The sequence below is a fragment of the Malus sylvestris genome, chromosome 7 (genome assembly GCF_916048215.2).
Source record: "Malus sylvestris chromosome 7, drMalSylv7.2, whole genome shotgun sequence".
NCBI lineage: Eukaryota > Viridiplantae > Streptophyta > Magnoliopsida > Rosales > Rosaceae > Malus > Malus sylvestris.
Genome location: NC_062266.1, coordinates 5,430,425 through 5,447,256, shown reverse-complemented (window position 1 = coordinate 5,447,256; position 16,832 = coordinate 5,430,425). Strand labels below are relative to the sequence as shown.

General features: G+C 35.8%; 1 long non-coding RNA gene and 1 pseudogene across 1 annotated transcript; both read left to right on the top strand.

Annotated features, from left to right (window-relative positions):
• The first annotated feature begins 478 nt into the window (after window positions 1-478).
• LOC126628023 (uncharacterized) lies at window positions 479-1,691 on the top strand. Its single transcript, XR_007625208.1, has 2 exons — window positions 479-682; window positions 1,348-1,691. It is a non-coding gene; the product is annotated as an uncharacterized LOC126628023 (long non-coding RNA).
• Window positions 1,692-3,379: 1,688 nt separating this feature from the next.
• On the top strand, window positions 3,380-4,496 carry LOC126628012 (F-box protein CPR1-like; annotated as a pseudogene).
• Window positions 4,497-16,832: the final 12,336 nt, after the last annotated feature.

The following is a 16,832-nucleotide window of genomic DNA, read 5'->3' as shown; positions in this document are numbered from 1 at the left end:
TCTGCTAGTCAGCATGCTGATATGCTCACCAAGCCTCTCCACAAGATGTGCCATTGGCCCTTATTGTGAACTCAAAATATATTGTATATTTAAGAACGAATGAAATCATCAGAAATTCTTTTTCTACACTATACGACACCATGTCAAGACTTAATTTCTATAAGAAGTGGTGCATTACCAAATCCTGAAACTATAAAGCAATCTCGAAACCTAATAACAAGAAAACAATCTTTATTTTTATTCCACTAAAAAAACCTTAATAAATTACTATCTACTAAAACCCAGCAAAAAAGCACTGTTTATCGTGTGAGAGAAAGCACTGTTTATTAACAGTGTTTTGACGCTTTTGCCCCTATTTTGTTTTCCCGCACACTATCTTTTGTCAAATTCTACAGTGAAATGACGGAACTGCCCATGAAGGACGCATGTGGATCGTCTGAATGAAAACCTGTCGACACGCTGTGTTGTCGTTCTCTCTCTTCGACAACACTCTTCTTCTCTGACGAAAAATCTCACCAGAGGTCCAGAAACCTCCAGTTCTTCCCATCAAACCAATTCGTCGGTCATACAACGAAGCCGCGGAAGGTTTCTAGGTGCTGTTTTCAGTTTTTGCTTTGGATAGGTGCTGTTTTCAGATTTTGTGCATCTTATTTTCGAAGTGATTCATCGATGCTTTGCACATGTTAGTCTTCTACTCATTTGTTAAGAATTGTGAATAATAGTTGTTAAATATTATGGCATTATAAAATCCTTGCTTCTGTAATTGTGATATGATACAGTATATTTGCTTTATTTAATTATAATTTTCGTGTGATGGAAAATTTTAAATTTGATTTATGTGTGTATGATTTTATCCCTTCTCAGATATCCATCTTTTGGTTGGAGGGACTAAACTTATGGGGTGTGATATCCATGCACCCTTTTTTACCTCTTACACATTTTTTTAATTTTCGACCGTCGGATCGGATGAATTGAAGAAAATCAAAGAATAAAAATCAATAAGGGTGTATGAGAAGTAAAAAATGGTGTGTAGATAGCACACCCCAAACTTATAACATGTGGTATTAATTCTCAAAAATTGTGGCTGTGATTTGGAAACAATCGGTAACTAAAAGCAAAAGGTTTTTTTTTAATCAACTTAATACCGAGGGATTCAAAGAGTATTGTTATAACGTACTGAATTTCATCACCATATCTGAATATACAATTCTTAGGAATGGACGCTCCACTCCTGTGCATTTGTATAAAATTTACTTGATTATCGAATGTTACCATTTCTTACAAAAAAAATTAGAATGGGGCAGGAGTTAGTTTATGTGAGGATTTATGATCCTAAATTCAATGCAGGTTCAAATGAACAAGAGGAACATAAAGGCAAAGAAGAACAGGCAGGTGACAATTACCAACGATGAAGAAGACGGTAATGCCATCGGGCTCAACAGACGGAGCTCCTTCAAGCTTGAGTCCAACAGAGGTTGCACCTCTCAACTTGAGTGGCAAATGAAGAGCTAGAAGGAACATCCACTGATTCCCAAAGCCTCTATGCAAGGGTGAGTGTATAGCCCATACACTACAAATGTTGTTTAGTTGACTTAAATTGGTTATTGTAATTGACTCAAATTTGTTACAAGGTTTCAGGAGACTCTGGTTTTTTTTGGATTTTAAGACAGAAATAGTGAATTTAATTATAAGTTGGTCTCACCCTGCAAAATTTGGTTTCCCTTGCTTCATCTTTTCTTGTAGAAAAATGTAAATTTGATGTCCTAGTTTCCGAAATGTTGTTTAATCTACTGATTAGATTTCTAGGGATTTGATTTCATTGACTTTATGGGCATTTGCATCAATAATCAATAAATTTAAAAAGCCATTGATTGCATGATCTGAGTAACCTTGACACACTGCTCAGGTCAGCTATGGCTTTTGGATGGTTAAGGAATAAGTCGTAAACCTCATATTTTTATTTTTCTCTCTTCTTTCCTCTTTATTTTTTTCTTGGTACAAGTTTTTATTTATTCTTTTATTTTGAAATATTATTCTCTTGGTTCCAGCTCTGAATTCTGGTTGAGGGCTATTTTTGTTGGTATGGGGAAAGTGCTTTTGTGTGTTTTTGTTATCCACCGAGTGTACAGATGTACCAAAAACCCGCTTCACGATCAAGGTTTTTCTTTCTTTTCTTTGTTTGATTCTTGGAATTGAATATAAAGATTAGTTTTTTAGATACCTATTATCTTAATTTTCATATGTTTCCCATTTTGTACCATGTAATAAATCAAATTTGATAATGTGGGTGTGGGGTGCTAGATTTTAGTTAAGATCATGGATTGGTGGTTCTGATTTGAATCATAAAGTGATATTGAACAACTTTTGTCATCTTTATCGATGTAAATGAAACAATACCGTAATATATTTTGCATGTAAATAGCCCAGTGTTTCGTAATTTTTTGTAAGTAGGTAATACCATCTTAAAGTTACAGAAACTACCTAAATGGTATGCGTTGATCTAATCTTTTTTTCATGTATATAAAATCAAATCTATGATTTTTAGAATGTGGTCTGTATTGATAAATGTTTTTTGTGTGTACAAATTTTCCAAATCTTTACAAATGTAAATAGTATTAACTTAACAATATTTTATGTCTTCCAAACATAATCTTTTATACAATTTCTAATCTCGCAGCAACGCGCAGGCTTTGATTTTTAGTAAAATACTAAAAGTACTCTAACATAAAAAATAAAAAATAAACCTAATTCATAACGTCTGGTTTGACATTGCAACTGTTTATCCACCAAATCCTCAAATATGCAATTGATTCCAAACCGGACTGGATCAAAGGTAATAACCCCTTCAAGCTTACAACTAAGGTAATAACCTTTATGTTTCTTTTATCTTTTACTGTGGAGTAATGTTAGAAAAATTAAATTTGGAGATTAAGTTTGTAAATTAGATGATGTGTCATTAATAAAAAATAAACACGTGAATCAACACTTAAATGATAATCTAATCATCAACTTCTATGTAATTTAATTTACAAAATTTTAACTACAAATTTACCTAACATCATCCTTTTTTTAATGATCATCATTTCTCTATTAATATTTGATTTACATGTCATCGGTATTTAAGATTACGTGTCTTACTTTTCTTTCAATTTTTGGCGCTAATTTTGGATGAACCCTTATCCTATCAAGAACTCAATTCCAAGAGTTGGGCTACCCATTGAAGTGAGCGAGAAACGTTTGACCTTCCTCATACCATATACTCTCCTATAATCTTTACCAGAGAAACCAAACCTAAACCCTAAACCCTAAACCCTAATCCCTAATTCCAGATCTGATTTCTCCAGATTATTGTTGCTCCTCCGAGAAGAAACCCACGTCAATGTCAGACTTCCCACCGGAGCTACTGTTCGACATCTTATCAAGGCTTCCGCCCAAGGATTTGATTCGATTCCTCTGTGTTTCCAAAGCTTGGAATGCCATCATCCACCACCACCACTTCATCAAGGCTCATCTTCAACGCTCCATCCAAACCAAGTCCTTTCGCACCATTTTAGTCAGGTCAATTGGCTCCCCCTCATCAGATTTTTTTTCATCGGCTTTCGACGGCAGCGAAACGTTCTGGACACCCGTTAAAATTGAGCGGCCGTTGAAATCCCCTGAGAGGTATCAGATACTGGGGTGCTCGATTCATGGAGTGGTTTGCATTTGCAATAGACTCCGTACGAATGTCGCTTTGTGGAACCCGTCAATTCAAAAGTTTAAGACGATTCCCCTCCCAGCCATTGAGCAGCAGCAGCCATCATCAGCTCTACATATATCCCTAGGGTTCGGGTATGATTCAGTTAGTGATGACTTTAAACTTTTGCGAATTGCGGAGCTTGTTAATAGTAAAGGAGTCTTTGTGAGTTCTGAAGTTAGTATTTACAGCCTCAAATTGAACTCATGGAAAAGGATCAAGAACTTGCCTCGCAATGATTTTAGTACACTGAATGTGTATGACACGGCGCTGGTGTTTTCAAATGGTGCTGTGTTGGCTAATGCCTAACAGATTAGATATGTATCGATTCATAATTCTGACCCTTGATCTTGCTACTGAAAAGTATCAGGAATTTGACACCCCGGTGGATGAGGATTACAGTACCGTCATGGAGTTGGAGGTTTTAGGGGGCTCTCTATGTGTTTCTGTTCATGATTGGGACACCGGAAATGATGTTTGGATTATGAAGGATTTTGGAGGACCTTGGACCCTTCTGTATTCTATTAAAAAGGAAACTATGACTTGGTTGCTTAACTATTGCCCACCTTTGGTCTTCGCAAAGAACGGTGAAATAGTTCTTTTGAAGAAGGACGAGGAAGCATTTGTTTGGTTTGATTTAAAGGGAAAAATCGGATACCAAGATAATATTTGCGGTCTGCCACTTCGCTTTGATGCAAAGATTTGCGAGGGCAGCCTTTGTCTTATTGATGGTGATCCCGTGATTGGTGGGAGGCAGTAGTTCTCTTCTACCTCTAATTTCGACCATTGAAGGGAGAAATTTTTTATCGTGATTGAAACACGAGACGTGTTTTTATGTAAGTGGTGAGAAATTTTATTTTTTAAATTATTAACTTTTTAACGCACATATCCCATCATTTGTATAGTGACACGTGGTGTACCACCTCGTGTGCCGGTTACATTAAAAAATCTCTCATAAGGGTTTGTAGATGTACTCAAAGCAACAAAAGATGACCTTAGGTGGAAGGTGGGTAATTGGCTTGATAGGTTGAAATACAAGTACGTGAACTTATGTGGCTTGCTATGTACTAGGCTTATTGATCTCTCATCTTTTGGCTAAGTGGTTTTTTCTTTATTGTAACAGTATTAGCTAGATAGTTTGCTAGTTGTCAGAATTGTTTTCAAATCAATCGTCACCTTTCTCGTATGTTTGGTTGGTTGGTTTTCTTCTTGTGTCTGAATAACTGATGATGTGCTCCATTTTCCTGGCATCCGATTGACCGTGTTCCATGGTCTTTTCTCTTGATGTTTGTCCAGTTTCTGTTGGGAGCTTTGTAAGCATATTAATATTCGAAGGACAATTAACCATTTACGGATCAAATTAATGACATTCTTCAGATTCCCTTTTGAAAAAGGAACACACATGTTTCGTGCAACCTTGCTGCAAGGGCTTGAACATGCAACGGAACATGAATGTATGATGTTTTCTTGTTTGTCTCTTTTTGAGGGAGGAATGTCGTAGGTTTTTCGTTTAATTCGTTTACAGCACTTCCACCTCTAACAACCCACTCCACCCCACCCAATAGGTTGGTCCAAAGTGGAAGCCAGCTTTAAGGCCAGCACATAATGGACTTAGCAAGAAACCGGCCTATTTGACGCCAGACTGACGTCAGCCATGTGAATTTCTTTTTTTTTTTGCCGTTGGCATGTGGGATTCAGGGTGCGCATTCCAGCGTTAAAAAAAAAAGTCAGAATCTTAAAGGCCACGTGTCCACTTTTGGCCTTTTGGATTTCATTTTAAAATAAAAGATTTATACACACACACACACACTTAACCATCTTTCACAAAAATTGTACTTTCAGAAATGACACGTGGCATGACAAGATTGGTTAAAATTTCTATTCGAAATTAAATTTTTTTTTATTATTTTATAAAATTTAATATGAATTGACTAGACTCTTGCCCAGCTCATTTTTTAAGAGTGGAGATGCACTTTCATTGCAGTCAATTACTATTCATTTGGGTGGATTAAATAGGCTTTGGGCCAACTCATTTTTTAGGAATGAAGTTGCTCTTAATCGGTAGTAGACACATTTTCACTCATTTTGCACACTCTTATTTTCTTTTGTCCCTCAATTTTCTATTAATTCGTTTAATCCGTAGGCCATAAATAACAAGCATGTGCAACAGAAAAACATTGTGTTGAATTCAGTTACATAATTCACTCATTTATAATGAAATCCTTCTCTTCAAATTCAAAATAGGAAGAAAATAAAGTTTATAATGAAATCATTCTCTTCAAAAAGGAAGAAAAGAAAGTGGTGATTGACAATACAAAAACAGAGCCTTTATAGTGGTTAATATGTTAAGAATTAATTCCACACCAAGAAAAAGAGAGATTTGCATGTGCTTATAAGTAGTTGGGCTATTCCCTCTATTGCCGATTGATTTTATGGTGGAACCTCAATTTCTTCGTAATAGAATGCTATGATCACACGAAACCGCCCTCGCCTCACCTCGCGTCGCCTTGCCGCGTCATTCCTTGCATTGCAACACCATTTATTGGTAGACATGCAAAGGAGGAGAGGCTATGTAGTCACCCTTCCCCAAAATCTGTTTTACGTTCGAACACTATCTATGGAAAGTGAGTGAAAACTTGTGCAGCAACTCGAGATGGTTTGAGGGCAGTCAAAACTTGTTAAAATGCAGCTAAAGATGGTGACTCTTCCAAACTGTTCCAGTATCTGTTCAACCATGTCGCTGACTCGCTTGATCTTTAGGTAGTGGTAGACCATGGGATTTTCGGGGCTGGCGGGTTTCTGGATGGAAATTGCTGAGAAACATTGTATTCATCTCAATGGCTTGGTAAATAAAATTGAACTCTTCAGTGCTTCATATGTCCATACTATATATATGAGTGTGTATAGGAGAGAGATCCTATTTTTGGTCAAAATATCTATGGAGATATATTGAAAACAAGAAAAAGAGAAGAGAAAAGAGAGATACGAAAGAATAGCTTTCTTATCTGTTTATAAATAAAGAAAAAGAGAAAATAAAAATGAAAGTCCGTACTTGTGGGTGTCAATACTTCTTCAAGTATCTCTAATACAAATGGTTTTGCGGCACTAATATAGTTATTAACATGAAAATTGAAAATCTAATACATGTTTCAGCAAATTTCTCAAATATTTCTAAGATATATATTGTGAGTCCCTACTATCACAACAAATGGTTTTGAAGTACTAAGACTTATTAATCTATCTTCTTGTGTCTACACCATTTGTTCCTTTCTATTAATCTTAGGTTAAAGTTTTATAACTTTAATTAATATTCGAAATAATTTTATAACTTAATATCCGACGTTGATTTCATTATAATGTTAATAATAAATTGAACCCTTAAAAACGGATACCATCACCCAAATACCTCCATAGAGAAAGAAAAAAAATACCTTCATAAATCCCAAACACTTTCTTTTCCGAATATTTTGAAAAAATAAAAATAAAATGATCATGTTTATCTTGTTATTCAAATAAAAGGTGAAAAAATAATTATAAACAAAAACCTGTTTTAACTGTCAACAAGTTTCTCACTTATCTTAATTCTCAGTGAATTTTATGTACAGTTTAAGAATTTTCTCTCATACTGTTATTCATCCATTTCTCATTTATAACTCATAAAGACAATATGTTTTTTTGTACAATTTAAGAATCTTCCTCCTACTGTTATTCATACATATGCTCAGGCAGTTTTCTGTACCGTTTAAGTTTTCTCTCAACTTCCAATTTTCAGATAGACATGCTCAATTTTCTACAGTTTAAGGATTTTCTCTCCTACTACTATTCATCCATTTATCACTTATCTCAACTTTTAGTGAACTTCAAAAAGGTTTTATGTACCGTTTAAGAATTTTTTTTCTCCTACTATTATTCATCCATTCTCTCTTTATCTCAACTTCTAGTCAACTTCAAAAAGACATACTTAGTCAGTTTTCTGTACAGTTTAAAACTTTACTTTCTTGGTGTTATTCGTCCATTACGATTCATCCCTGAGTTAAATATCCGACGTGAATCTACTATGTCATTGTATTTCGGATTTAATAAAAAAAAATGAAAAATGAGGAAGCAGAACTGGAATTTTGCTCCTCTTCGATTGCAACCTGAGCAAGAAAGCAAACAAAGTTGCAAGCCAAGTGTGTATTAGAGATTTAAACAGTGAGGCTAGCCATCCATGTACACTATATCTCCCGTTCACCATGCCAAGTATTCAAGTCCTAATCCTCCACAAGCCACGTTTCAGTCATGTCTACCTTCCTCCGTCATAAAAGTACCACCACCGTCGAATTAAAAAAAAAAAAAAAAAAACAGGAAAAAAATTCGAACCAAACCCTTGTGCAGAACAATCTGTCAGGTACTTGGACTAATCCTGCATGTTATGCTGCTCCTGTGAAATATATTGCAGTACCTGTTATTTGCAATAATTATGCGAATGTGAAGGTGGATCAGCCGGAGCAGGGGGGCATGAAAGTGGAGGAGAATATGAGTAGTGGTGTGAACAATGAAGGCATGGATGGGATATTCTGGGGGAAAATGAGCGAGAGCTTTCCGGTGTTTGATGACTCGATATGGACGTAGGCAGCCATGTCGCTTGATCTTCCGGTGGTGGCAGATCAAGGGATTTTCGGCGGCGGTTTCACGGATGGAAATTGCTGGGAAACATTGCCTTCGTCTCAGTGGTGCATGATGTAAATCAAACTTGAAGGGAAGGTATAGAGATCAAAAGTGGTGACTTGGTAAATAAAGTTGCACAAGGTACAGTGCTTCATATGTCATAGCATATATATATATAGTAGGGTGTGTATATATGTATACAGTACAAATAAATGGAAGTGTGTATAAATATCTAAAGGGCTGAAGGTTTGCTGCCTTAATCTTTTTTATTTTTAGTTTTAATTTCAGGAGTGTACTAAGAAAACGTAATGTGCAGGATATTGTAAAAGAGTCGGAGCTTGCAAGGTTTCTTGTATACATAACAATGTTATGTGATGTGTTAACTAATTTAATCTAATTTGAGGCATCGATCTTTTTCGTTTGTCTATATTAATCAAGCGAGCCTTTTGAATTCTAAGTTAACCAGAAGAGCTTTTTGAGTTTGAGTTAGCATAAGCACAATGGTTAATTATGTGAATGATTTTTGTTCTAATGTTTGTGAGTTATCTAATTCAATCTAATCCAAGGGACCATATGAGTCATCTGAATTAGCTGTTGCACAACAGTTGGACTACTTCGCCTATTTCGTCTTATTATGGGATTTAATTCGTTTCTTTTCCTGGTTTGATTCCAAATTTTGATGGATGTTTTCTAGTATCATCATCAGGATGTGGAGGATTTCTCTTCCTATACCTCTTGGGAAGTTTAAGGTTTGAGCTTAATTATCCGTACAACATTTGAGACATTATTTCATCTCTCTCTGTTTTCAATATGTTAATTTGTCCTCTCATTCACCAAGCATCATGTATTTTTGTCAATGTTGGTATTTATTGCCAATTCTGCAAGTGCACTTAATTATTTAATTATTGATTTAACAAAAAAAAATTATTTAATTATTGCAACTGGAGTTGACGAGTCATAATATTATTCTTTATCATATTTGAAGTGTGTCAAAAGGTATAGTAGTTCGACGATTGAGTTCTGATATATAGTTTTGTTCATCCATCTTTCATTCCTTATGCCAGACTAAGCCTTGATGCGTGGTTTCTTATGCTACAGAACTTTGTTTCTTTTTTTGTCTTAAGCATGTACTAGTTATTTACTTCATAATAAATGAGACACTTTTTTTTCTCCATTTGTACAGTCATGCTTTTTTTATCCCTTATTTTTCTTTTAATTCGTTTTGTATGTATGCCAGACACACATTTTTCTCTTTTTGCACTCTTATTTTGTTTTTATCCCTTATTTTTTTTTTTAATTCGTTTAATCTATAGGCTATAAATAAACAAGGGTGTGAAGCAGCAGAAAAATGGTGTGTTGAATTCACTTATGTACTTCATTTATAATGAACTCCTCTTCAAAAAAGGCAGAAAAGAAAGTAACCCAACTATTCACAAGCAATTGGTTTCTTGTGATCATTGGAGAAACCGCCCTCGCCTTGTCTTGCCGCATCATTCCTTGCATTGCAACACCATTTGTTGGTAGACATGCCAAGGAGGCGAGGCTATGTAATCACCCTCCCAAAATCTCTTTTACATTTGAATTTAGATATAAAACAACTTATGCAAACACTAGGTATGTCAGGTGAGTGAAAACTTGTGCAGCAACTCTACATGGTTTGAGGGCAGTCAAAACTTGTCAAAGTGCAGCTAACGATGGAAAGCTAACGATGGTGACTCTTCCAAACTGTTTCAATTTCTGTTCTTGAATGATGTTGCTTGATCTTCCGGTGGTGGAAGACCGTGGCATTTTCGGCGCCAGCCGGTTCGTGGATGGAAATTGCTAGTAACATTGCATTCGTCTCAATGGTGCACGTAAATCAAAACTGAAGGTGTAAAGTAAAGTTGAACTCTTCATTGCTTCATACGAGCATACTATATATTATATACGTACGGAAATGTAGGGGGGGTTTTATAGTACAAAATATAAAAATATATATATGTGTGTGGAGAGAGGTGTGTATGAATATGTATAGGGCTACGGCGCTGGATGGGGTTTGGAGAAAGGTGTGTATGAATATGTATAGGGCTGCGGAGCTGCGTGGGGTTTTCTGCGGTGTGTATGAATATGTGCAGGGTATTGTAAATGAGTCGAAGCTTGCAAGGGGTTTGTTGCAAGTGCTATTGTCCTTGTGTATGCATTGTAATCTAATTAGAGCTGCACACTAAGTTTATCACGTGTGACATGCCCCGACCCTGATATTCTTCGAATATCAGGATAGACACGTGCTGGCCGACACTCAAGGTGACGAAAGCCATTAATTGATTATAAGAGTAATGATTAGAAGAAAACATTCATGAATAACGTCAGAATTTAAGAGTAGTTAACAACATTCACGGAAACGTCTAGAATGAACCAGACACAGTTTAAACCAGATTTACAAAAAGAAAGAACATTACAAGATATCACACAAGTGGGTGATGGAGTGCTACTGGTAGGGGAATGCCTCGTACGTCCAGTCGTAGTCCTCGTTTCTATGACCTGAATGGGGGTGCAAAACAAAGGTGAGTGGACCAAGTTCATATGTACGATAATAATGAAACAGTTATCAAGATACTAACCCCCAAAGTTTATATAAATGAAAACTACTAGCATAATAAGTGATGGATTTAATAAAAATCCTAGCATGCCAAATGTCTCAAAACTCATATGTATAGCGGAATATCATCGCAGAAATTAAAACAATAAACGTATCATAAATCATCTCGTAAACGCGGTGTGCTGCTAGAAAGATCACTGAATATATATATATCTCCCGGCCCAATGCCTGATCCGTGGTCTCTGCGCCCGTAGCCAGAGATTACCAACTCCCGGCCCAATACCTGCTCCATGTCCCTCAGCCTGTAGCTAGGGATTATTTCTCCCGGCCTAAATGCCAACACCAGTTTCTCGCCCCAGGCGGCATAGTGTCTACTAGGTACGCACAAAATAGTTACGCCTTTCTTAAATAACCACTTTATCGTATAGGTTACCGATAATCGTCTATACTATAAAGAGGGGTTCAAAAACATGTTCTAGCATCCTATCGTCATCTATCAGATAGTCTACCAGTTCATGGTTTTTATAGAAAATATGATATATATTAAAATATAGCTCAATATAAGCTAACAATTATTTCCTCACCAAAACACGAGACGAAATCAATAAATTCAGTAAACATGATTGATATAAATCAATTCACAAAATTCGTAGGCATGCTAATCATTTATGCAATTACTATTAAATCATGTAATTTTAGAAGGGGTCCACTCACAAATATTCCTTAGCAGAAGAGTCGTGCGAATAAGGATACATAATTTCTCCACTAGCAATTTTACCTAAGAACAAGAATGTAATAATTAAATAAAAGGATTTTCTAAAAGATTGGTTTAAACTAATAAAATAAGGGAATTGGGTTTGGATGGGTTTAGGGTTTGGAAAAGGGGTTTGGGCTTAAGCCCAAACATATATTTAATAACACACACACACACATGCACGACATGCATGTGCATGCCTAACACACACCCACAGGCACAAGGCCTTAAGGCCTCACTGACAGAAAACAGGGCTTTAAGCCCTTGATTTAAATCCGGCCCAGGGCCACTCAAATTAGGGCCCGAGCCCTTTGGGTTTTAAAACTAAACAACTAAAAATAAAAACTGAATGGGTTAGGGTACTGGGCTAAGGCAAAACGGGCTGGAGGCCCGCAGGAAAGGAAATGGGAAAGGCCGGTTGGCCTTGGCTTGCCGAGAGAAAAGGCCGGAGCTGCTACAGCTTCGGTCACCTGAAAACTGGAGCTTCAAGCTCCGATCTAGGTAGGATCATGAAGAACAAAGAGAGAGGAAGAGATTTATACCTTCCAAATATCGTAACTCGGTCGGAGGTGACCGGGAAAGCCCTCAGAATGCACGGGTTCGCCGGAAAAATGGGTGTGCTCACCCAAACCGTTTCCAAGGTAAAACCTACGCAAAAATGGAAGGTTTAAACTTCCAAATCACAACCAAAGTTCAACCTGGGTAAGAGAATGAGGGATCGAGACTTACCCGTACTGAAACAGGAAGAAAACTCGTCGGAGCTTTGCTCCGAGCCGTCTATCTCGCTGGGCAGGGATCCCTGGTTCGCTACAAGTCTCTCCTGGAAATGCTAGGGTCTTCGCGAGTCCAGGGGGAGAGAAAGATACGAGAGTTTGAGAGAGAGAGATACACGGGAGAGTGAGAGAGCTTCGGGAGAGTTGAGAAGGAGAGAGTTACGGGAAAGAGAGACAGAGAAGAAGAGAGTCACAGGGGTGGGGGACAGAGAAAAGGAAAAGAAATGGAGTTGGATGATTGACACGTGGCGGCTTGGGGTGAAAATAATAAAATTTTCAATTATTTTGGGGGTGGTTGTAACAACGTGCTTAAGGGATTGAAGTCATAAGAGATTGGGATAGACTAGACTTGTAAAGCTATCAAGGAATCTATTTGATCGGATATAAAGCTGGAAGTAATCCCGGTATGAATAGGTTTTAACTATTATGATATGATAACTTTGGTTTGTGGTGATAAGAAAGGCCGGCCTTGAGAATTTGGGGGCCCTAAGCGAGCCTTCGAAGCGAGGCCCTAAAATTCTCTAATCTCCGGTTCTTTGTATATTGATTTGTATAAAAAAAATTCGCTAAATACATAAAAAGTTCTATTTTCACATCAAATATCATTAAAAATTAGGGCAAAAGACTGTTTACTACTCTAATGTTTCGTGGTTTTCAACATTTAGTACATCAAGTTTTTTTCGTCCTAGAGTCATACCTAAAGTGTAAATTTTGGGACAATCTCATAAGTCCGTTAGTCAAATTGTTAAGTCTCCCGTTAACTGTGACGTGTCACCCATGTGGACAATGACTGAGCGTCACGTGTCACCCACGTGGAAATTAAAAATAAATTATTTATAAAATAAATAAATAATTATATATATATATTAAAAATAAAAAAAAATCCTTCATCTTCCCTAGATTCTGAGGAAGAAGAAGAAGAAGAAGGATAAGGAAGAAGAAGGAAGAAGGAGGAAGAAGAAAAAAAAAACTGCAGATTCAGAGGAAGAATAAGAAGAAGAGGGAGAAGAAAGAGAAGGAAGGAGAAAGAAGGAGGAAGAAGAAGAAAAAAAAAATTGCGGATTCGGAGGAAGAAGAAGAAGAAGAAGAAGGAGAAGGAAGAAGGAGGAAGAGGAAGAAGAAAAAAAAACTGCAGATTTGGAGGAAGAAGAAGAAGAAGGAGAAGGAGAAGGAAGAAGGAAGAAGGAGGAGGAAGAAGAAGAAGAAAAAAAAAACTGCAGATTCGGAGGAAGAAGAAGAAGAAGAAGGAAGAAGGAGGAAGAAGAAAGAAAAAAAAAACGGAATCTGCAACCCAGATTCGGAGGAAGAAGAAGAAGAAGAAGGAGAAGAAGGGGAAGGAAGAAGGAAGAAGAAGAAGCAGGAAGAAGAAAGAAGAAGAAGCAGGAAGAAGAAAGAAAAAAAAAACCGCAACCCAGATTCGGAGGAGGAAGAAGAAGAAGAAGAAGAAGAAGAAACAAAACGTGGATGACACGTGATGCCTAGTCATGGAAGAAGAAGAAGAAGAAGAAGAACAAACAAAACGTGGATGACACGTGACGCCTAGTCATTGTCCACATGGGCTCCACGTCACAATTAACGGCAGATTTAACAGTTTGACTAATGGATGTATGAGATTGTCCCAAAATTTACACTTTAGGTATGACTCTGGGACGAAAAAAACTTGATGTATTAAATGTTGAAAACCATAAAATATGAGAGTAGTAAACAGTTTTTTTCCCTAAAAATTAATATCAAAAGAAGATAAATATACAAACATTATTTAAACATTACACAATTCACGTTTTTAAACATAAATGTACTAAATGTTTGCAGTCGAGAGTTTAAGATTGAGAGTGAAGAACACCAAAACTTGATGATCAAGAGAGTAAATAACAATAAAACTTGATTGATGAGTATAATAAATTCAACGCCAATTGTTTCTCTTGTGTATTTTTTTTCTTCTAAAATCAACATCACACTAACGAATTGAATATTAAAATAATCCATTGAATAAAAAGTTATTGAAAAGAAAAATATATAATTCAAAGTTTTGATTACCTTAAAGTACAATCTTTAAGACCATATGATAGTTGGTTTAAACATTCAATAGAAATAAAGAGAATGAGAAGCTGGTTTAAACATTCGATAGAAATGGAGAGAATGAGAAGTTAAAAGAAAAAATATTGCAAAGAAACTTGAGTTTTATAACTTTATATGCATTTGGACAGATGGATTGATAGTAAATTTGAAAAACAAGACAAATCTAGTGATTAAAAGACAGCTTCGTGTTTCGAACTCAACACCCCAAAGAAAAATGAAGCCAACATTTACACTGCACTAACAAATGAATTATGATATTTCTTAATTTTTTTTTGTATTTATATGTTAATTACAAGATATAAAATTTTTTTGGGGCCCTTCCGAAGAGGGGGCCCTAGGCTGGGGCCTACTTGGGCTACCCTCAGAGCTGGCCCTGGTGATAAGGTTATTTGTTTATACAATTTGATTAGGATTACATGATGGGAAGTAACCTAATCAAATACCACCACTAAGGATATATAATAGAGGTCCCTGCATTCACTCTGATTACGCAAAACAGAGAGAACAAGCCCTATTGTTTGTTAATTGCATACAGTAGTGTTGAGTGTAGAAGAGCTCTAGTTTTTTCTGCTACAATGGCTTCACAAGGTTAGTGGTTAATTGTATTTGTGATTTGCTTATTTCCGCTATTAACTATATTACATGCATGTGTGATGTGAAAGAAATACAACTATCGAATTCAGTCTAATCTGAGGCACCAAATGAGCTTTATGAGTTCTGAGTTCTGAATTATTTTGTCCTTCTTATCAACCAGACGAGTGTTCTAAGTTCTTAGTTAGACCATGTGCAACGGTTGGATTATTTCGTTTGTGGGTTATTCTTCAATTCAATGTGTGATACCATATGAGTCATCTGAATTAGTTATGGCATGATGGATTACTTTGCCTATTTCGTCTTATTATGGGATTTAATTCCATTTATCTCCTTTCCTGGTTTGATTCCAACTTTTGATGGGAAGTTTTATAGTCTGATTTGGAGAATTCCTCTTCCTGCCTCTTGGGGAATTTTAACATTTGAGCTTATCCGTACAACAGTTGAGACATTAATTCATATCTATCTCTGTTGGATCAGTTTTCAAGCCATGTTTGTCCCTTTTATTGTATGAAGATCCTCTTCGGATTATTAAATCGTACTCGTTTATTGTACATCGTGCGGTCAATTTTCGTCAGGTACTATTCATGTTTAATTTTTAAAGAAAAATATTTAAAATGATTTCTAACAGTACGATATACGATGAACATACACGATTTGAGGATCCCCACGATCCTCACAATAAGAATTCGAAGAGGATCCTCACAAAACGTCCTCATTCCCTTTTGTTCTACAAGTATATCTTTATCAATGCTGGGATTTATTGACTATTCGGCAAGTGCACTTATTGCAATTGGAGTTGATGAGTCGTAATTTCAGTATTTACCCTATTCAAAGAAAGTGAGTCAAGGGTATAAAGTTCTCATATGTACTTAGATTGAATTGAATAACTCACAAGATTTAGAATAGAAATCAATCACATAATATAGAAAGATGAAATAGATAAAATAATTCAACCGTCGCGTCTAATCTAACTCAAAACTCAGAAAATTCGCTCGGTTAATATTGAAAGATGAAACAGACGAAATAAGGCAACCGTTACGCCTAATTTAACTTAGAATTAAAAAAGGCTTGCCTAGTTAAAATAGAAAGACGAGATAGAAAAAATAATCGAACCATCACACTTTGTTTAACTCAGAACTCATAAGCCTAGTCGGAGGACAACCAATTATAGATAAAATTAAGGAAAAATTAGTATCCGGTCCCTAGTTCTTACTGTTCATTGACTAAGACCTTATTAGTTCTCAAATTTTGATTCAAGTCCCTAGCATTAATGTGATAATGAATTTACATGTTTATTATATAATTTTTTAATATAAAAATTAGTAATTAATTTAGGGTTTAATACTCACACCTCTATTAAACTTCTAATTAATTTTCAATTCAAACATTTCCAAAATAATAAAAAAAATTAAATTAAATTAAGTTTGTACCTATTAGTTTTTTTTTTATATATAAAAAGATTCTCAAATTTTTAATCTTAAATGTACCCATTCATATAATTTTTAAATTTTTTTAATCTTAAATGTACCCATTCTCAAATATATCAAAAATTTGTTATATGTAAAATGTACCCTTTTTTTAATATAAAACCCTTTCAAATTTTTTAATCCATGTTTAAACTTATATGGGTACATTCTTTTTCGTTGATTTGAGAATGTATCCATGTTT